The sequence below is a fragment of the Bubalus kerabau genome, chromosome 18 (assembly GCF_029407905.1).
Source record: "Bubalus kerabau isolate K-KA32 ecotype Philippines breed swamp buffalo chromosome 18, PCC_UOA_SB_1v2, whole genome shotgun sequence".
Lineage (NCBI taxonomy): Eukaryota > Metazoa > Chordata > Mammalia > Artiodactyla > Bovidae > Bubalus > Bubalus kerabau.
In genome coordinates this window covers 49,724,340-49,746,418 of record NC_073641.1, presented here as the reverse complement: position 1 = coordinate 49,746,418, position 22,079 = coordinate 49,724,340, and positions in this window count along the sequence as shown.

Below are 22,079 nucleotides of genomic sequence, written 5' to 3'. Positions count from 1 at the left end.
AATGGTGAATGGAATTGTTTCCTTAATTTCTCTTTCTGTTTTCTCATTATTAGTGTATAGGAATGCAAGGGATTTCTGTGTGTTGATTTTATATCCTGCAACTTTACTATAGTCATTGATTAGTTCTAGTAATTTTCTGATGGAGTCTTTAGGGTTTTCTATGTAGAGGATCATGTCATCTGCAAACAGTGAGAGCTTTACTTCTTCTTTTCCAATTTGGATTCCTTTTATTTCTTTTTCTGCTCTGATTGCTGTGGCCAGAACTTCCAAAACTATGTTGAATAGTAATGGTGAAAGTGGGCACCCTTGTCTTGTTCCTGACTTTAGAGGAAATGCTTTCAATTTTTCACCATTGAGGATAATGTTTGCTGTGGGTTTGTCATATATAGCTTTTATTATGTTGAGGTATTTTCCTTCTATTCCTGCTTTCTGGAGAGTTTTGATCATAAATGGATGTTGAATTTTGTCAAAGGCTTTCTCTGCATCTATTGAGATAATCATATGGTTTTTGTTTTTCAATTTGTTAATGTGGTGTATTACATTGATTGATTTGCGGATATTGAAGAATCCTTGCATCCCTGGGATAAAGCCCACTTGGTCATGGTGTATGATCTTTTTAATGTGTTGTTGGATTCTGATTGCTAGAATTTTGTTAAGGATTTTTGCATCTATGTTCATCAGTGATATTGGCCTGTAGTTTTCTTTTTTTGTGGGGTCTTTGTCAGGTTTTGGTATTAGGGTGATGGTGGCCTCATAGAATGAGTTTGGAAGTTTACCATCCTCTGCAATTTTCTGGAAGAGTTTGAGCAGGATAGGTGTTAGCTCTTCTCTAAATTTTTGGTAGAATTCAGCTGTGAAGCCGTCTGGACCTGGGCTTTTCTTTGCCGGAAGATTTTTTATTACAGTTTCAATTTCCGTGCTTGTGATGGGTCTGTTAAGATTTTCTATTTCTTCCTGGTCGAGTTTTGGAAAGTTGTACTTTTCTAAGAATTTGTCCATTTCTTCCTCGTTGTCCATTTTATTGGCATATAATTGTTGATAGTAGTCTCTTATGATCCTTTGTATTTCTGTGTTGTCTGTTGTGATCTCTCCATTTTCATTTCTAATTTTATTGATTTGATTTTTCTCCCTTTGTTTCTTGATGAGTCTGGCTAATGGTTTGTCCATTTTATTTATCCTTTCAAAGAACCAGCTTTTGGTTTTGTTGATTTTTGCTATGGTCTCTTTTGTTTCTTTTGCATTTATTTCTGCTCTAATTTTTAAGATTTCTTTCCTTCTACTAACCCTGGGGTTCTTCATTTCTTCCTTTTCTAGTTGCTTTAGGTGTAGAGTTAGGTTATTTATTTGACTTTTTTCTTGTTTCTTGAGGTGTGCCTGTATTGCTATGAACTTTCCCCTTAGGACTGCTTTTACCGTGTCCCACAGGTTTTGGGTTGTTGTGTTTTCATTTTCATTCATTTCTATGCAAATTTTGATTTCTTTTTTGATTTCTTCTGTGATTTGTTGGTTATTCAGCAGCGTGTTGTTCAGCCTCCATATGTTGGATTTTTTAATAGTTTTTCTCCTGTAATTGAGATCTAATCTTACTGCATTGTGGTCAGAAAAGATGCTTGGAATGATTTCTATTTTTTTGAATTTACCAAGGCTAGCTTTATGGCCCAGGATGTGATCTATCCTGGAGAAGGTTCCATGTGCGCTTGAGAAGAAGGTGAAATTCATTGTTTTGGGATGAAATGTCCTATAGATATCAATTAGGTCTAACTGGTCTATTGTATCATTTAAGGTTTGTGTTTCCTTGTTAATTTTCTGTTTAGTTGATCTATCCATAGGTGTGAGTGGGGTATTAAAGTCTTCCACTATTATTGTGTTATTGTTAATTTCTTCTTTCATACTTGTTAGCATTTGTCTTACATACTGCGGTGCTCCCGTGTTGGGTGCATATATATTTATAATTGTTATATCTTCACCTTGGATTGATCCTTCGATCATTATGTAGTGTCCATCTTTGTCTCTTTTCACAGTCTTTGTTTTAAAGTCTATTTTATCTGATATGAGTATTGCTACTCCTGCTTTCTTTTGGTCCCTATTTGCATGGAAAATCTTTTTCCAGCCCTTCACTTTCAGTCTGTATGTGTCCCCTGTTTTGAGGTGGGTCTCTTGTAGACAACATATGTAGGGGTCTTGTTTTTGTATCCATTCAGCCAGTCTTTGTCTTTTGGTTGGGGCATTCAACCCATTTACGTTTAAGGTAATTACTGATAAGTATGACCCCGTTGCCATTTACTTTATTGTTTTGGGTTCGAATTTATACACAATTTTTGTGTTTCCTGTCTAGAGAATATCCTTTAGTATTTGTTGGAGAGCTGGTTTGGTGGTGCAGAATTCTCTCAGCTTTTGCTTGTCTGAAAAGCTTTTGATTTCTCCTTCATACTTGAATGAGATCCTTGCTGGGTACAATAATCTGGGCTGTAGGTTATTTTCTTTCATCATTTTAAGTATGTCTTGCCATTCCCTCCTGGCTTGAAGAGTTTCTATTGAAAGATCAGCTGTTATCCTTATGGGAATTCCCTTGTGTGTTATTTGTTGTTTTTCCCTTGCTGCTTTTAATATTTGTTCTTTGTGTTTGATCTTTGTTAATTTGATTACTATGTGTCTTGGGGTGTTTCGCCTTGGGTTTATCCTGTTTGGGACTCTCTGGGTTTCTTGGACTTGGGTGATTATTTCCTTCCCCATTTTAGGGAAGTTTTCAACTATTATCTCCTCAAGTATTTTCTCATGGTCTTTCTTTTTGTCTTCTTCTTCTGGGACCCCTATGATTCGAATGTTGTAGCGTTTAATATTGTCCTGGAGGTCTCTGAGATTGTCCTCATTTCTTTTAATTCGTTTTTCTTTTATCCTCTCTGATTCATTTATTTCTACCATTCTACCTTCTAATTCACTAATCCTATCTTCTGCCTCTGTTATTCTACTATTTGTTGCCTCCAGAGTGTTTTTAATTTCACTTATTGCATTATTCATTATATATTGACTCTTTTTTATTTCTTCTAAGTCCTTGTTAAACCTTTCTTGCATCTTCTCAATCCTTGCCTCCAGGCTATTTATCTGTGATTCCATTTTAATTTCAAGATTTTGGATCAATTTCACTATCATTATTTGGAATTCTTTATCAGGTAGATTCCCTATCTCTTCCTCTTTTGTTTGGTTTGGTGGGCATTCATCCTGTTCCTTTATCTGCTGGGTATTCCTCTGTCTCTTCATCTTGTTTAAATTGCTGAGTTTGGGGTGTCCTTTCTGTATTCTGGCAGTTTGTGGAGTTCTCTTTATTGTGGCGTTTCCTCGCTGTGTGTGGGTTTGTACGGGTGGCTTGTCAAGGTTTCCTGGTTAGGGAAGCTTGTGTCAATGTTCTGGTGGATGGAGCTGTATTTCTTCTCTCTGGAGTGTAATGAAATGTCCAGTAATGAGTTATGAGATGTCTATGGTTTTGGGGTGACTTTGGGCAGCCTGTATCTTGAAGCTCAGGGCTGTGTTCCTTTGTTGCTGGAGAATTTGCTTGTTATGTCTTCCCCTGGAACTTGTTGGCCCTTGTGTGGTGCTTGGTTTCAGTGTCGGTATGGAGGCGTTTGATGAGCTCCTGTCAATTAATGTTCCTTGGAGTCAGGAGTTCCCTGGAGTCAGGGTTTGGACTTAAGCCTCCTACTTCCAGTTATCGGTCTTAATTTTACAGTAGTTTCAAAACTTCTCCTTCTATACAGCACCACTGATAAAACATCTACGTTAAAGATGAAAAGTTTCTCTACTGTGAGGTTCACTCAGAGAAGTTCACAGCGTTACATGGAGAAGAGAAGAGGGAGGAGGGAGTTAGAGGTGACCCAAATGAGATGAGGTGGAATCAATAGTGGAGAGAGTGGGCTAGCCAGTAGTCACTTCCTTATGTGCACTCCACAACTGGACCACTCAGAGATGTTCACGGAGTTATACAGAGAAGAGAAGAAGGAGGCAGGAGACAGAGGTGGCCAGAAGGATAAAAGGGGGAAATGAAAAGGAGGGAGACAGATCCAGCCAGTAATCAGTTCCTTAAGTGTTCTCCACCGTCTGGAACACACAGAAATTCACAGAGTTGGGTAGAGTAGAGAGAGGTTAGGGAGGAGATACAGGTGACCTGGTGGAGAAAATGGAGAGTCCAAAGGGAGAGAGAGCAGTCAAGCCAGTAATCTCGTACCCTAGTGAAAAATGGGTGCTGAAGATTGGGTTCTTAAAGGTACAAAATTGGTAACAAATACATAAAAGCAAAAATTATAAATCTAGAGTAGAGTTTGGAATTTCAAAAATGCGATGTTAATGAAAAGAAGAAGGAAAAGAAAGAGAGAAAAAACGAACAAAGAAAAACAAACAAGGTCGTGAAAATTATAAAGAAACTACAGGTACAAGACTGATAATTAATACCAAAAAGCAAAAATTAAAAATCTAGAGTAGAGTTTGGAATTTCAAAAATACAACGTTAAAAAAGAAAAAAAAAAGAAAAAAGAAGAAAAATAAAGAGAGAAAACAAACAAACCAACAAAAACAATGTCGCAAAAATTATAAAGAAAATACAGGTACAAAATTGATATCAAATACCAAAAAGCATAAATTAAAAATCTTGAGTAGAGTTTGGAATTGCAGATATACAATGTTATATAAAAGAAGAAGAGAAAGAAACAGAGGAAAAAAAAAGTCACAGAAATTATGAAAAAAACTATAGGTACAAAATTGATAACATATACCAAAAGGCTAAAATTAAAAATCTAGAGTAGAGTTTGGAATTTCAAAAATACAATGTTAAAGAAAAGAAGAAAAAGAAAAAAGAAAGAAAAAAAAACCAAAAATACACGGTCAAAAAATTATAAAATATATATATGAAGTTTGCTGAAGAAGAAAAAGAAAAAAAAAATAGGGTCTTTTTTTTTTTTTTTGCAAAGTAATAGTTATAAAAGTGAAAATTAAAGGACAATAGAGGACTTAAAAAAATTTTTTTTAATTAAAAAAAAAGAAAGATTGATCGTAAAAATAGTAAAAATATATCTAGGTCTTTCTCTGGTTTTGTTGTGAGTATTGTGGGTTCAGTTCATTTTTGGCAGTTCCTTAGTCCGACTTATATTTCTCAAGATCTATAGGCCCCTTCCTATGTAATCCGTAGTAACCACAGGGTTTTAATCTATGGCCTGTAGCTTCCAAGGCGTTTCCCTCTGTTATAGCTTCTTCTGTTTGCTGGTCTCTTCAGTGTCTGGTTCCCGCCCTGACACAAAGGGGATGGTTGAGGACACTATTTTTTTTTTTGTTTGTTTGTTTTAATTTAGGCTCACTTGTTCAGCCGCGCTGTGGGGAGGGAGGGAGAGATGCTGCAAACAGATAACATTGGCGTGCGCTCGCAGTGCCTCAGCCACACTGGGTCTGCCCCTGCTCACGGCGTGTGTAGCCTCCCTGCCCACACTGCTTGGGCTCTAGGTTGTTCCACCGGGAACAATCAGAGGCCGGCCCTGGGCTGAGCTCCCAGGTCCAAGCCGCTCAGGTTCAGGCATTCGGGTAGTCCTCAGAGGCGCAGACTCGGTTGGGCCTGCGTTTTGTGTTCTTCCCAGATCCGAGCAGCTCAGGTGATGTGTTTGGCGGGCGCCAATGCTGCGACTTATCGCCTCCCCGCCACTCAGTTATCTGGGTGTAAAACCGGCATACCTTCTCAGGCAGCTGTTGACCGTCCAGACCCCCAAGAAGTTTTAGTTAGCAAAAAAGCCTGCTTACAGTTTTATAGATAGTGTCTCTCTGGGGCTGCGATTGCCCCCTTCCGGCTCTGGCTGCCTGTCACCGGAGGGGGAAGGGTCTGCAGCGGGCTATCTCTGTTCAGTCCTTTGTTCCGTGTGCGGGCCTGGCGGTGTCTTAGGTTAGGGCTGGCTTTTCGCGTGGTAGATATCCCACAGTCAGGTTTGCTAGCCCAAATTATTTCGCTCAGATAGCGCTCAGGACATTCGGGCCGATTCTTACTCTAAGGGACACAGCCCGCGCCGCGCTTCCCTGCCTAGCCCCCGCTTGCTAATGCCGTGTGCAGGCGTCTGCGCTGCTTCTCCACTGGGGGAGTTACCGTAGGGCTCACAATCCGCGATTTTTAATTGTTTATTTTTTTCCCCTCCCTTTTATGTTGCCCTCTGTGCTTCCAAAGCTCGGCACAGATTCGGCAGTGAGAGGGTTTCCTGGTGTTTGGAAACTTCTCTCTTTTTAAGACTCCCTTCCCGGGACGGAACTCCGTCCCTCCCTCTTTTGTCTCTTTTTTTGTCTTTTATATTTTTTCCTACCTCCTTTCGAAGAGTTGGGCTGCTTTTCTGGGTGCCTGATGTCCTCTGCCGGCATTCAGAAGTTGTTTTGTGGAATTTACTCGACGTTTAAATGCTCTTTTGATGAATTTGTGGGGGAGAAAGTGTTCTCCCCGTCCTACTCCTCCGCCATCTTGGCTCCTCCTCCAACCTCCCCTTTTTAATATCTCTAATGAAAGTGATATATTGGTTACAACCAATGATCCCGACAAAAGATGGCAGAGTAGAAGGACGTGTGTTCATCTTCTCCTGTGAGAACTCCAAAGTTGCAACTTACTGCTGAACAACCATTGATAAGAGAAAGTTGGATCCCACCAAAAAAAGATAACTCACATCCAAGAGCAAAGCAGAAGACCCAACAATATGGTCAGTCAGTCAGTTCAGTCGCTCAGTCATGTCCAACTCTTTGTGACCCCATGAATTGCAGCACACCAGGCCTCCCTGTCCATCACCAACTCCCAGAGTTCACTCAGACTCACGTCCAGTGAGTCAGTGATGCCATCCATCCATCTCACCTTCTGTCGTCCCCTTCTCCTCCTGCCCCCAATCCCTCCCAGTATCAGAGTCTTCTCTGACCTTCTTCTCAGAACTTTGTTGGCAAAGTAATGTCTCTGCTTTTCAATATGCTATCTACATTGGTCATAACTTTTCTTCAATGGTAAGAGGGGCAAAATTGCATTTAGAATCAAACCCCATAAGTGCCAGAGATGCTCAGAGGGCTCAAACCAAACCTTGTGCATACCAGTTCCCAGAGACCATGCAGAGACTGAGGCAGACCTACCTCTGAGTGTTTGAGTGTCTCCTGTGGAGGTATGGATCAGCAGTGGTCTGCCTTGGGGACAGGGGCTCTGGTGGCAACAGACCCGGGAGTGCTACATGTGGCATAAATCATCCTGAAGGAGGTCACCATTAACCCCACCAAGCAGATGACCCCAAAACTGAAGAACAATTATATAAAAGAAGTTATCACACTGTTGTAAAAGTTTTGGAGCCCACAACAGATTCCCCAACCTGGGGATCTGGCAAAGGAATTGAGAACTCCCAGAGACTTATATTTCAAAGGCTGCTGCTCCTGCTGCTAAGTCGCTGCAGTCGTGCCCAACTCTGTGTGACCACATAGATCGAAACCCACCAGGCTCCTCTGTCCTTGGTATTCTCCAGGCAAAAATATTCAAGTGGGTTGCCATTTCCTTCTCCAATGCATGCCTAGAGAGATTTGATTACAAAAATTGCACAAGACTGGGGAAACAAACTCTTGGAGGGCACAAAAAAAAAATATTATGCACACCAGGACCCAGGAGAAAGAAGCAGTGACCCCACAAGAGACTGAGCCAGACTTGCCTATGGGTGTCCAAGGATCTCTGGTGGAGGTGGGGGTCAAGAGTATCCTGCCATGGGGTCAGGGGCCCTGAATATAGCAGTCCTGGTAGCCACAGGGTGTGTTGGCATAAGGCTTTTTAAATTATTATTATTATTATTTCTGTGGAGAGAATGATCTTTGTTTAAATACTTTATTTATCCACATGTGGATCTCCAGTGTTTCAGCACTTTTGTTGAGAAAGCTGTTTTTTCTCCATTTTATTGCCTTGGCTGCTTTGTCAAAAATCAGGTGAATATATTGATGTGGATCTATTTCTAGACTTTTGATTTCAATATTTTTTTACACTTATTTTAACAATTAATGATGGACATGGAAGCATGGAATTCTGCAGTCCATGGGATCACAGAGTTGGACATGACAGAGCCACTGAACTGAACTAACAATTAATGTTAAATTCATATCCGTTTCTGCTTAATTACTTGCTTAGGAGTTTCTGGGTTGTACATAAAAATTGTTTAATTTAATTCAAGAGCTATTTATGGAGGGAAAAAATCATCAAGTAGGAAGTGACATGTAGTTGTCATTGACACTAGACAAACACAGTGAATTTATGAATGATTTAAGAGTTACAGATTTACAGTGGCTTTTCCTCACTTGGCTTTCTGACAAAATTTAAAATACAGTGTAATATTTAAGTATTAATCACTAGAAGCAGAAAAAATATAATGGCATTTTTTTTTATTCTTCAAAGATAAAGACTGTGTCTCAAAGATAAAATGCAAGATATCTAAAAATTTCTGATTTTTGTCAGAGTTTTATTCAAAATTTCAAACAGGATGATATAGTAGCTAATACATGTTAAAAAATTTATTGGTAATTAAATAAATTTTGTTAAACTGTGATAACTTGGAAGAATATTCTAATAATAGTTTTCAAAGAAAGTATTTTATTTGCTGAAATCTGAGCAAGAAGTAACCAAAATGATGCTTTGAGAATGTAAGTATCTAATGTAAGAATCTATTGCACAATAGCTTTCCTAATGATGAAATTAAAAGACACTTACTCCTTGGAAGAAAAGTTATGACCAACCTAGACAGCACATTAAAAAGGAGAGACATTACTTTGCCAACAAAGGTCCGTCTAGTTAAATTATCGTTTTTCCAGTAGTCGTGTATGGATGTTAGAGTTGGACTGTAAAGAAAGCTGAGCACCAAAGAATTGATGCTTTTGAACTGTGGTGTTGGAGAAGACTCTTGAGACTCCCTTGGACAGCAAGAAGATCCAACCAGTTAATCCTAAAGGAAATCAGTCCTGAAAATATTCATTGGAAGGATTGATGCTGAAGCTGAAACTCCAATACTTTGGCCACCTGATGCAAAGAGCAGACTCATTTGAAAAGACCCTGATGCTGTGATAGATTGAAGGTGAGAGGAGAAGGGGATGACAGAAGATGAGATGGTTGGATGGCATCACCCACTCAATGGACAGGAGTTTGAGTAAACTCTGGGAGTTGGTGATGGACAAGGAGGCCTGGCATGCTGCAGTCTATTGGGTCGCAGAGTCGGACATGACTGAGTGACTGAACTGAATTGAACTGAATGATTTACCTGCCTTTTAAATTCATCAGAGATATCATTTTTTGTAAACATAAAATCCAAGTAAAATGCAGACAAATGTGAGAGATTATTTTATTTTCTGCAATTCCACTTTAAGAACCAGTGTTTTAGGACATATTTTATTCAAGATATTTTAAAAATTAGAAAGTACATGCAAGTATTAGAAAAAGTTTTAAAAAAAGAAAAGTAATATTTTTAAATATGCCCCTGAAAAATTTTAGGAAATACATTTAAAAGCAGTGTACCACCCTTTTCTCAGCAATCACAGGAATCATTTCCTGCAACTGAATCTTCACATTTAAAAGGTAAAGAATAGATTAGTTATTGTCCTGGTTATTTACAACATAGGAAACAAAGGAAGGAAAACAAAATGACTTTGTGGTTATATTATTAACATCACCAATACTGAAATTCATATGAAAGTGAATCTTTGTTGGAGACATTGTTAGCATTCACCAATTTAAACATTCTGCAGAGTACACAAAGAAATGCACTCTCTGTTATTTGAAATTAGGTGACACCATTTGCATAATTCTAGAAAAGAATGTTAGTGAAGGGTTGTGTACCATTTCTGGCCTGTAATGTTTAAATGATGACTTGAGACATTTATTCTCTGGTTACAATAAATTCTGGGATAGCTTTTCTTTTAAGATGGCCAGCCAACAATTTCTCTCCTCCTTGTATGTGCATGCTATTCCTCTCATCTGGAGATGAACTCTATATTTTCTTTTTCTCTAGAATTTGGGTGGCCTTGTGGTTTCCTATCCTAATAAAATGTAATGAAAGTGACCCTGTGACAGTTTCAGGCCTAGTCTGGAAGGCCCCTGGGTGTTTATTGCTGTCTTTTAAGCCAGAGTCCATCTAAAGAGAGTCAAACCAGACTATATGATGTAGAGAGATCGTGGGCAGAGAGAGTTAGATTCAGTCCTCTAGTTGTTCGAGGCCATCTTGGACTTTGCAAAACAGCAGTTACTAACTAGATGTAGGAGCATGAGTGAACCAAGGCAAGACCATTGGAAAAACTACCTAGTCAATTGAAAAGCTTATGAGATAGAGTAAAGCCTTAAATTTTTTAAAGCCATTAAATTTGGGGACGGTGTGTGGTGAGATAACCTATAACCTAAATAAGCCTTGAAAATGCATGTTGATATCTGGCCATCAGAAAATGGTGACTCTGTTATCAAACTAGTTTTTAAGAACAAGCTCATGTTACAGGCCCCCTTCTTAGCCCCTCACCCCTTTCTAACCATTCAATAATTGAACCTTTGCTCTTTTAATCCACTTAAATTTTGGTGAGTTTTACATCAGAATTATGTAGAACACTTGGTAAAACAGATTACTGGTCTCTACAATAAGAATTTCCAGTTCATTAGGTCTGACATAGAGCATTTCTAAATTTTCTTCAATTCCGATGTCACCGATCTACCATTCACCCTTTGAAAACCACTTATCTAATGTATCCTGTTAACATTATACAGGATTCTATATAATTTATAGAATCTATATAAATATTATTTTTAATATTTTATTAAATGTTTCAATTTATTCATATTGTCCAGGAGTATATTTTATCACAGTGATATTTGTCTTTGGCCAAATATTGACTTTTGACATGTGTCCTTATTCTCTATTGTTGCATAACACATTCACCAAAACTTAATGATCTGAAACAATACATATTTATTACATTGCAGTGTCAGTGGTTCAGAAATCTGGGTACAGCTTAGTTAGGTCCTCAATTACAATATCTCTCAAAACTTTTCAATTGTCCTTCCAGATTATTTAATCTTACATGAAAACTCAACTAGGGAAGGTTGCTCATTGTTTGGTGGCTAAGTCGTGTCCAACTCTTTGCGACCTCAGGGACTGCAACACTTCCTTGCCTTTCTCTATCTCTCGGAGCTTGCTCAAACTCATATCCATTGATTTGGTGACGCCATCCAACCATCTCAACTTCTGTCAGCCCCTTCTCCTGCCTTCAATCTTTCCCAGCAACAGGGTCTTTTTCAATGAGTTGGATCTTCACATCAGGTAGCCAAAGTATTGGGACTTCAGCTTCAGCATCATTCCTTCCAATGAATATTCAGAGTTGATTTCCTTTAGGATTGACTGGCTTGATTTCCTTGCTCGGAAGGAGGAAAGGACACTTCCAGTATACCCTCACTAACCACTCAAAAGGCCATTGACAGAATTCAGCTTCTTCTGGGCTGTCACCTGAAAGTTTCCAAGTTTCTTCCCAGGTGGAACAGAGAAAGAGATAGAGAAAATCCAAACAAAATGAAATACACACACTTTTAAAAACTAATCTTGGAAGTAATCTTTGCCAAATATTTGACAAATCACCTTTGCCAAATATTTTTTTGTCATAAGCAAGTCAGTAGGCCCAGTCACCCATGGGAAGCAGAGTCATCAGAGCATGAATACCAGAAGCTGGGCAACATTGAGAGTCACGTCTGAAACTGACTACCACGGGGAGCTTGAGAATTTGGCAAAATATGTTAAAGTATAAAGGGGATTCCCAGGTGGCTTAGTGGTAAAGAATCCACCTGACAACCATAAGATGCGGGTTCAATCTGCTGGGGTAAGGAAAGTCCCCTGGAGGAGGAAATGGCAACCCATTCCAGTATTCTTTGCTGGGAAATCCCTTGGACAGAGGAGCCTGGAGGGCTATAGTCCTTGGGATCATAATATCTGTGCCTTATTTAACCACTTGAAAGTGCCATAAACAAAGCCCATATTGGTAGACACTGGTTTTCAGTTGTCCCTTACTGATATTTTTTCCCCCAAATCAAGTATATTTCTAACATAAATACATAAAAGTAGAAAAGCTAGGGAAAACATATAGTGCATTTTTCATTTTGAAAGATATTCCTGAATGTCTTGGAAAAATGTTTTATCCAATTTTCCATATAATTCAGTAATGTGCAGGAGAACTGTTCACATACTTGTCCACACTGAATATTGTAGACATTTTGTACTTGACAAAACTGATTGCCAATGACTGGCTTTCCATTTAAGGAAACTATGTATTTCTCTTATTTTAAGTGTAGCTGGTCACATTTCAACAGGATTTAGACCTTTATACATGTTTTTTGGAAACCATGTCCTTTGTTACTTTCCTCCCCCCTCCAAGACTATTAATCTTTTTCTTTTTGATTTATAAAAATCCTTTAGTACAGTTTATTGAAAATAGATATTGCTCTTTTCTCAGTTTGTGTCTTGTTTTATGCTGTATCTGAATTCAGTTGAAAAGCAGAAATTATTAAATTACAGGCATTTCAATAGTGCAATAAGAGCATTGATACCACTGAATACTTGATCTCCAGATGGCAAGTCTAACGAAGCAGTACAGTAGATCAGGATATGAACTTTCCACATTTCCTTTAATGAAGGACTGAGCTGTCTGTATCAGTGTGGGGGGTGTGATCAGCAGGCTGCCTTCAACTGTCTGTCAGCTTACTCAGATTCTGGCTCCGTTTCAAAGACCAACCTTGTCCAAAGTCATTCTCTTCCCATAACAGCTCATAACCAGTGCTTGTTCATTTCTCCTTATATAGGAGCAGTCTGACAGTCTCCAAACAAGCCCTCCAGCAGGGCTTGTTGTTTAGTTGCTAAGTCATGTCCTACTCTTTTGGGACCCCATGGACTGTAGCCCGCCAGGCTCCTCTGCCCATAGGATTTCCCAGGTAAAAATACTAAAGTGGGTTGCCATTTCCTTTTCCAGGGGATCTTCCCAACTGAGGGATTGAACCTGAGTCTCCTGCATTGGATTCTTTGCCACTGAGTCACCAGGGAAGCCCTTATCTTCTGGGTATAGGAGATTGACTTCTTCCTCTGATCAACTCTACTTTCCTATACTTTGAAAAGGTGTGAAGTTTGCACTTCCAAATTTTTTCTCAATTTTTTTTCTTTATTTACCATCTTCCCCTCCCTTCCTCCTTCCCTTCCTTTCTTCTACCTGTTATTTGTTTGGAATTTAGTATACTTACTTTGTTTAAAAGGCATCTCACTGCTTAACTCCGGACAAATTTATTAAACACTTGTTATCATGATATCCCCTGTTATCTCATTCTTGATTACTCCAACTAGAAGTGTGGATTTGACTTCTTCCTCCAGCCTCCATTTCTTAATTTCCTTTTTCATATTTTCTAGGGATATTATTAGTAATAAGCATATTATTGTGTTCTGTATTCCTTTTGTATATAGAATAACTGTAATTTAGATTTTTTTTACTCATTTATACATTAACATTAATTAAACATTAATTTAATCTCTATAAACATATATTTCACTCTTTTCCACTTGCTTTGTGAGAAGCAAGGTAAAAATAAAGTGTCAGGATAAAAATATGGGAGCATAGGTGCAGAGAAAGCAGACTGTAGGAAGAAAGAGATCATATTTATAACAATTCTTAAATTAAGGAAAAAAAAAGATTTTACCAATGAGATGCTAGAAAAGCTATGTTGACTTCTCCCTCATTGATAAATTTTAAGAGAAGTAATGTCAAGTTATACATGAGTGAAAAAAAAATATGAAATTACAGTTATTCTACATACACAAAGAATATAGAACACAATAGCATCCTTATGACTGATAATAGCTCTCAATACACACATACTCAGAAAGCAAATGAAACCTATCAACTATTATATTCAGATGCTCTAAACACAAGAAGACCTGATATTACATATTATAATAGAAGTTATATATGGTGCTTTCTTGACACTTCCCTCAAAAAAGAAATACAACTTGAATTTGTTCAAGAGTTTTGATATGATCTTTAATTTATAACTACAGCTATGCCAGGAGGATTCACTCAACACTGCTGTAAATCTCCAAAGTTTTCTCTAGCAAAATACATATAGGGAAGTTAAAAGAGGGAGAGAGATAGAAAGAAACCAAAAAAAAATGGACATATACACTAAAACTGCAGACACAAATTTCAAGCAAAGAAAGTGAAAGGTTGTTTTTGGATGATGATTCAAAAACATTGCAATTCATATTTCTGTGATGCAAATTTGAAATTAGCATACTTACTGAATTTTTGATTATATTAAATAATTATTTAAAATATGATAAAAATATTAGCACCCATCCTTTTTTATGATTCATGGTAAAAATAAGATCATGACATCTGGTCCCATCACTTCATGGCAAATAGTCATGAAAACAATGGAAACAGTGACAGACTTTATTTTTTTGGGTTCCAAAATGACTGCAGATGGTGACTGCAGCTATGAAATTAAAACATGTTTGCTCCTTGGAAGAAAAGCTATGACCAGCCTAGATAGTGTGTGAGAAAGCAGAGACAATACTTTGCAAACAAAGGTCCATAGCCAAAAGTACGGTTTTTTCAGTAGTCAGGTATGGAAGTGATAATTGGACCATAAAGAAGGCTGAGTGCTGAAGAACTGTTTTTGAACTGTGGTATTGGAGAAGACTCTGGAGAGTCCTTTGGACAGCAAGGAGATCAAACCAGTAAATCCTAAAGGAAATTAGTCCTGAATATTCATTAGAAGGGCTGATGCTGAAGCTGATACTCCAATACTTTGGCCACCTGATGCAAAGAGTCATCTCTAGAAAAGACCCTGATGCTGGGAAAGATTGAAGGCAGGAGGAGAAGAGGATGAGTTGGTTGGATGGCATCACCGAATCAATGGACATGAGTTTGAATAAACTCTGGGAGAGGGTGGACAGGGAAGCCTTGCATGCTGCAGTCCATGGGGTCGCAAAGAATCAGACATGACTGAACAACTGAAAAACAAAATTATATGTGCCTAACTCTTCTATAATATTGGATGATTAGATGGAAAAAGATACTGATATCAACTCTCTTCATGAATTGATAATTATTAAAACTCTCCTTTGTGTATATTTTAGAAGTACTTCAGAAGACAAAGTGAATCATGAAAGTAAATAACAAAAATAAAGTGAAAAACAAAAGCAGTGTATTTATTTTGAATGAGTGTAACACTGTCTTCTCATATGTTTAATAACTTTTGAAGGATGAGAATCTGGCATTAAATTAGATTATTTCATGTTATTTTTGTCTTTCCTTCCCCTACACTGCCCCCTCATTTTATGTTCAATGATGTGAAATCGTGACCGTTTATTGGGAAACTTAGGGACATAAAAATTGGTAGATATAAAAATATATCATTAAATAAAAGCTCTGAGTCCTTTCTGTTTTGTATGTGTTCTGTATTTGAGAAAAAGAGCCTTGAACATAAAACTTGGATTTATCACTACTTTTCTCAGCACATGAATAATTGAAACAATTTTGCATTTTTGAAACAATTTCCTCACCTCTACAATAGAGATATCAATATTAGCTATCTTCATCTCACAAGATTACTTTCTGGTATGAACAGGAGCATATTTAAAAATATATGTTATACTTTGTAGTGGATAAAATGTTATCAAGTTACAATTATGTCTAGCATAAAAAAGTATGCATGTGGTACAAAGAGTATAGTTCCTGTGGAACAAATGAAACAGCATCCGTGATAACCAAAATTCAACTACATTATTGACTGTAAAAATAGACAAATGGAAAACAGAACCAAGTGGAAATATAATGCCTCTTTTCAGCTGAAGAATGCATTTTTTAATTTGTGAAATAAAACTGATAATGACCCACCTGAAATTTATTTATAAAATTTAAAAAAATTATAAGTAATTTAAAAAATTTAGATACAAAGGTAAAACTAAATTTAAACCATTATTAAATATCTCTAATACTTATTTAAATTATATTAGAACACAGTTTTGAATAAATTTTTTAAAATTATTAAAAGGTAACAAATACAGTACCTGCAACCAAAGATATTTTTTTCTTAATTTGCAAATACTTACTCATAGTGTTTCCCACAATATCCAACTGCAACTGAGTACATAAATTGACTCACATTTCAACCAAAATATATTTATGCTAAAATATATATATTTGCTCTAGTTAGCATATAGAGCTAAATCAGTAATAAAGCTAGTTTTTCAGTAATGCAACCATAATATGAAAAATATAATCTCTTCAGAAATTTTGTGGGGCATGATTTTCTACCCTATCAGTTTTTTAGTTTAGCCTATATGTATTTGATACAAAGTTTGGAATTAAGAAAATGACCTGTAAGTTGGCAATATCTTTTAAAGCAATCTTTTAAATTTAAAAAGTTCTTGCTATCATTGTAATATTTTTCTGAAATAATAGTAATTTAAAATATAAACTCAGTAAATCTGAATTTAAAGTTTCATAAAGGAAATTTAAAATAACATAAAAAAATTAACATAGAAGACTATAAAATTGCTACAGTATATCAGATTTTAAGTTGTAGTATAAGGATAATATTATCATTTATCCTCATAAATGTTAGCTGAGTAGAATTTACAATTGTATATAGATAATATAGATGCTAACCTAAATGAGCATGTATAAAATCAGATCATTAAATTTGTCAAAGATTTTCAAACCAAAGTATGTGGTGACTTTTAAAATTTATACACTCAGAATTTGACAGACTTTGCCTAACATTATAATTCATCAGTGTATGGATTCCATATGATTTCTTATCCATAGTTAATTAAGCAGGGTGATTTTTCTCATTGGGGAAGCTGCCAGTGTTTTAAGAATTTTTATTTTGTTGTGACTTTTTGCAACCAATTATGAAATAAAAGCAAGAAGGCAGATTACAGGTTTTTTTTTTTTTTTTTAATTTCTGTATCATCTCTTCACCAAAAATTCTCCAGTTTGTTATTTTAAAAGAAAAGGGACAGAAGAGTTTGATTTTGCAATGGACAGATAATGTAACCTCCATGGATTTTCACCACAGGGAGATGTAAGCAGCTGTGAACCTGCATTCTTGAGAAACTAAAAAGCAATTTTGTCTGAATAAAACATCAGTGAGTATCTTGGGCTGCCCATGCTTAGCTTAGGAAAATCTTCTTTTCTTTGATTCTGTTCCTATATCCCACAATTCTACAAGCAAACTAACTCCATTCTCTAGTTCCTATGACATATACTAGCTTTGTTAAGCGCTTTTATCCTAGTGTGGGCCAGCCTACAATTAAGAAACAGAATAAAATATGTCAGAGGAAAAACTCACAACTGAACTTCTCTTCTAAGAGATAATTAGGGCAAAATATGACTAAATCCAAGGATTTTTGACATTCTGTACTAAATTAGAATATTTTTAAATGTCAGAAGTTCACTCAAATGTTTTCCCAATTACACTATTTTTCTATGAACCTTCACTAATACTCTGTAATGTGATCTGAAAAATTATTTGAGGATCAGCATAAATGCACTAAAATTAAACAAGGGAAAAAATGAAGCTTTGTGTATGCCTTTTATCTTATCTACTATTTCTCATTGCTTTTGAGGGAACAGCCCTGCCATTAGTCTATGCTTCTAAGTATTTCTATTCATTACCAGGTGTGGTCTTTCAATGAGTACTATATATTCTGCTTTGTAACAGAAAATCCTAAAGATAGTAGGTTATAGACATTTGGAATCAGAAACACTGGTACCAATGGCAAAGTAATGGTGCTGTTTAACATATCAATTAAAATATAAACAAATCAAAGTAATCTTAATTTAAAATGAATATTTTTAATCTGTGTGTATTTAACAACTTTATACTGTGTATCTGTTACACTGTTTGTTGTTCAATCACCCAGTTGTATCCGACTCTTTGTGACACCCATGAACTGCAGCATGCCAGACCTCCCAGTCCCTCACCATCTCCTGAAGTTTGCCCAAGTTCACTTCCATTTCATTGGTGATGCCATCCAGCCATCTCATCCTCTGACACCATCTTCTCCTCCTACCCTCAATCTTTCCCAGCATCAGGGACTTTTCCAATGAGTCGGCTGTTCGCATCAGATGACCAAATTACTGGAGCTTCAGCCTCGGCATCAGTCCTTCCAACCAGTATTTAGGGTTGTTTTCTCTTAAGATTGACTGGTTTGATATCCTTGCTGTCCAAGAGACTTATAGGAGTCTTCAGTACCACAGTTCGAAGGCATCAACTGTTATATATAATAAGTGAATTACTTGCAACAATTTGACTATATCACCTTTCAGATCAACAAGGACAATAAAATGATCAAATGTATAAAAAGTAACTCAATATGGGGACTAGTGTTTGAAAACATTTCGTAGGGTTTTTTTTTATCATAGGATTTTTAAGTAAGAGGATTAATCTGTTTTTACAGAAATTATGCAGAGAACAAACATTCATCCAAATTATATAGAGCAGACTAAGCTTGCAGGATCCTGTTGGAAGCATATAAAAAATTATTGTGTTAGTCACTTAGTCGTATCCGATTCTGCGACCCCAATGAACTGCAGCCCACCAGGCTTCTCTGTCCATGGAATTCTCCAGGCAAGAATACTGGAGTGGGTTGTTATTCCCTTCTCCAGGGAACCAGGGTCCCTGCATGGAAGGTGGATTCTTTACCATCTGTGCCACCAAGAAAGCCCTAAAAGTGTATTGATTTATCATTTTATCATGTTATCATGAAAATTTAGATTTATTCTGCCCAAGTCTTCAAAATAGTATGAAAAAAATCTTAAATGATATTTTAAATTTTATTTTAAATATGTAAATAAGCATAGAAAGAGAAATACAATTTCTCAAATGTTTACAATTACATTATGATAAATATAATACATTATAATAGTACACACATTTGAGGGAAAATGGATAATGCTTGAAAATAGAAAAAAATGATTGTAAGTATCAGATAAAAGACATAATGACACATTTAAAGGAAAACTTTTCTGAAAATAATGTGATTTAAGTCAATGATAAAAGGTAAATTATAAGTTCTTATAGATACCTATTGCAGAATAAAATACCTTCGTGATTAAATATTTTATTCCACTCAGATTAAAAATAGGACTATTCAAAAATTCAGTAATTACAGAGAAATGAAAGACAGAATGAATAATATATGAAAATATAATTCCACCTGAAACATATTAAATGATAAATATTTAATACACATACTCCAAACAGGCAAAGAAGTTCTAGTCTGTTATTTTCTTGAAGAAGCCAATAGTTAATTGAGGACTATGATACAATTTCCAAATATAATCATATTTTACCTATGGTTACATCTTAAAAATATGTTGCTATAATTTTGCAGAAAATCAAATATGTACTGATTCAAGTTTTAATAAAGGTTGTCAGACTATACAAAGGCAATTCTATAACATGTCCAAAAACATTGATAATAATTTTAAATATCTGACAGTATGTAATAAAAGCTAAACTACAACTCTTCAAATCTAGAAAATATTGATTAATAATTATAAAAAATAAAATACCATTATGCATAACATCTACCTGATGTGAATGATATATTTGCCTATGATAACATGCATGTAGTATATATAGAGTGTGTGTGCATATCAAAATTCTCTCTTTAAATGTTGCATGTATTTATGTGATAATTATGATACTACTTAATGTTTAATTTTAGGAAGGCAGGTTACTAAGTATTTGTGTATGACTGTTCATACTGTAAGCCTATTCTCATTTCATATACACAGAAGTCAAATAGGCCAATTCCCTAAGATCACATCAATAGTAACTGTCCACATCAATGGACGCTGTCATGGGCTTGGCTAGAACTCAGATGTGGGGGTCCTGACCCCCCGCACCTCTGGGCAAGACCTGACTGGGAGTCGGGTCTTCACTGAGGGAATCAAGATAAGAAGAGGTTGTCAGGGAAGGTCCTGATGGCAAAAGAACTGGAGACTGATACAGATGCAGAGGGAAGACGGCACCCTTACGCGGAAGGCAGAGGGCGGCCCCAGGAGGAACCGAGGCCACCGACCCCCGTCTGCCTGCGGTTTAAGCCTTGGTCTGTGGGGCCAAGGCTCCACAGACTCGGGGCACCCACACAGAAGACCACGAAGGCATTTCTTCTTTCCCTGGGGCGGGGGGCGGAGGGCAGGGAACTTTAAGAGGCTATTGATCACATCAATTATAGATAGAGTTTCAATGGTGTTATTCTGTTTATTTCTGAGCTGGGAGTTTTGTTCAAATTTTCAGAAAATTTACATTTGCGCATACACACAGCAACCTGGAAAAGTTCAAGAAGTTGTTAATTTGTGTGTAATGTAACCAAACCACCTAAAGCTTCTGGGTGATAGTGGAGGGCAGAGGAGCCTGGTGTGCTACAGTTCACGGGGTCACAAAGAGTCAGACACAACTTAGAAACTGAACTACAACAACACCAAAATCATCAAATATAAATTAAATGATTGAGAAGAATACAAATGCAGTAATATTTTAAAAGCTTATTTCATTTGTTGTGGGCTATTTTGCTATTAATGCCTAATTACTGGAAAGCATTCAGTATTGCCAATAACAATTGCATCCCCGGTGGTTCAGACAGTTAATAGTCTGCCTGCAGTGCAGGAAACCTGGGTTTGACCCCTGGGTCAAGAAGATCCCCTGGAGAAGGGAACGGCTACCCACTCCAACTTGGCTATAGTCCATTAGAGCCGGACATGGAACAATGGACTGGTTCAATGTTGAGAAAGAATATGTGAAGGCTATGTATTGTCCACCTGGTTATTTAACTTATATGCAGAGTACATCATGCAAAATGCTAGGCTGAATGACTCACAAGATGGAATCAAGATTGCTGAGAGAAATATCAGCAATGTCAGATATGCAGATGATACCAAACTAATGGCAGAAAGCAAAGAGGAGCTAAAGAGACTCTTGAAGGTGAAAGAGAAAAGTGAAAAACCTGGCTTAAAATGCAACACTCAATAAAGGAAGGTCATGGCATTTGGTCCCATTGCTGCTGCTAATTTGCTTCAGTCGTGTCCGATTCTGTGCGACCCCAGAGACGGCAGCCCACCTGGCTCCTCTGTCCCTGGGATTCTCCAGGCAAGAATCCTAGAGTGGGTTGCCATTTCCTTCTCCAATGCATGAAAGTGAAAAGTGAAAGTGAAATCCCTCAGTCGTGCCTGACTCTTAGCGACCCCATGGACTGCAGCCTACCAGGCTCCTCCGTCCATGGGATTTTCTAGGCAAGAGTACTGGAGTGGGGTGGGGTGCCATTGATCCCATTACTTCATGGCTAATGGATGGGGAAAAAGTGGAAACGGTGACAGAATTAATTTTCTTGGGTTCCAAAATCACTGCAGATAGTGACTGCAGCCATGAAATTAAAAGATACTTGCTCCTTGGAAGGAAAGCTATGACAAACCTAGACAGCATATTAAAAAAAGCAGAGACAACACTTTGCCTACAAAGGCCCATATAGTCAAAGCCCTGTTTTTTCCAGTAGTCATGTATGGATGTAAGAGTTGGACCATAAAGAAATTATAGCACTGAAGAACTGATGCTTTCAAACTGTGGTGCTGGACAAAGCTCTTCAGAGTCCTTTGGACTGCAGGGAGGAAAAAACCAATGAATTATAAAGGAAATCAACCCTGAATACTCATTGGAAGGAGTGGTGCTGAAACTGAAGCTCCAGTACCTTGCCCACCTGATGCAAAGAGCCAACTCATTGCAAAAGATCTTGGTGCTGGGAAAGATGGAGGGTAAGAGGAGAAGGGGGTGACAGAGGATGAGATGCCTGCATGGCATTACCAACTCAATGGATATGAGTTTGAGCAAACTCTGGGAGATAATGAAGAATAGGGAAGCCTTGTATGCCACAGTTCTTTAGGTCTAAGATAGTCGGATACAACTTGGCAACTGAATAGTAGCAACAACTCCATTTCTGGTTATTATAAAATATTGGTTGGGCTTCCCTGATGGCTCAGTGGTAAAGAAT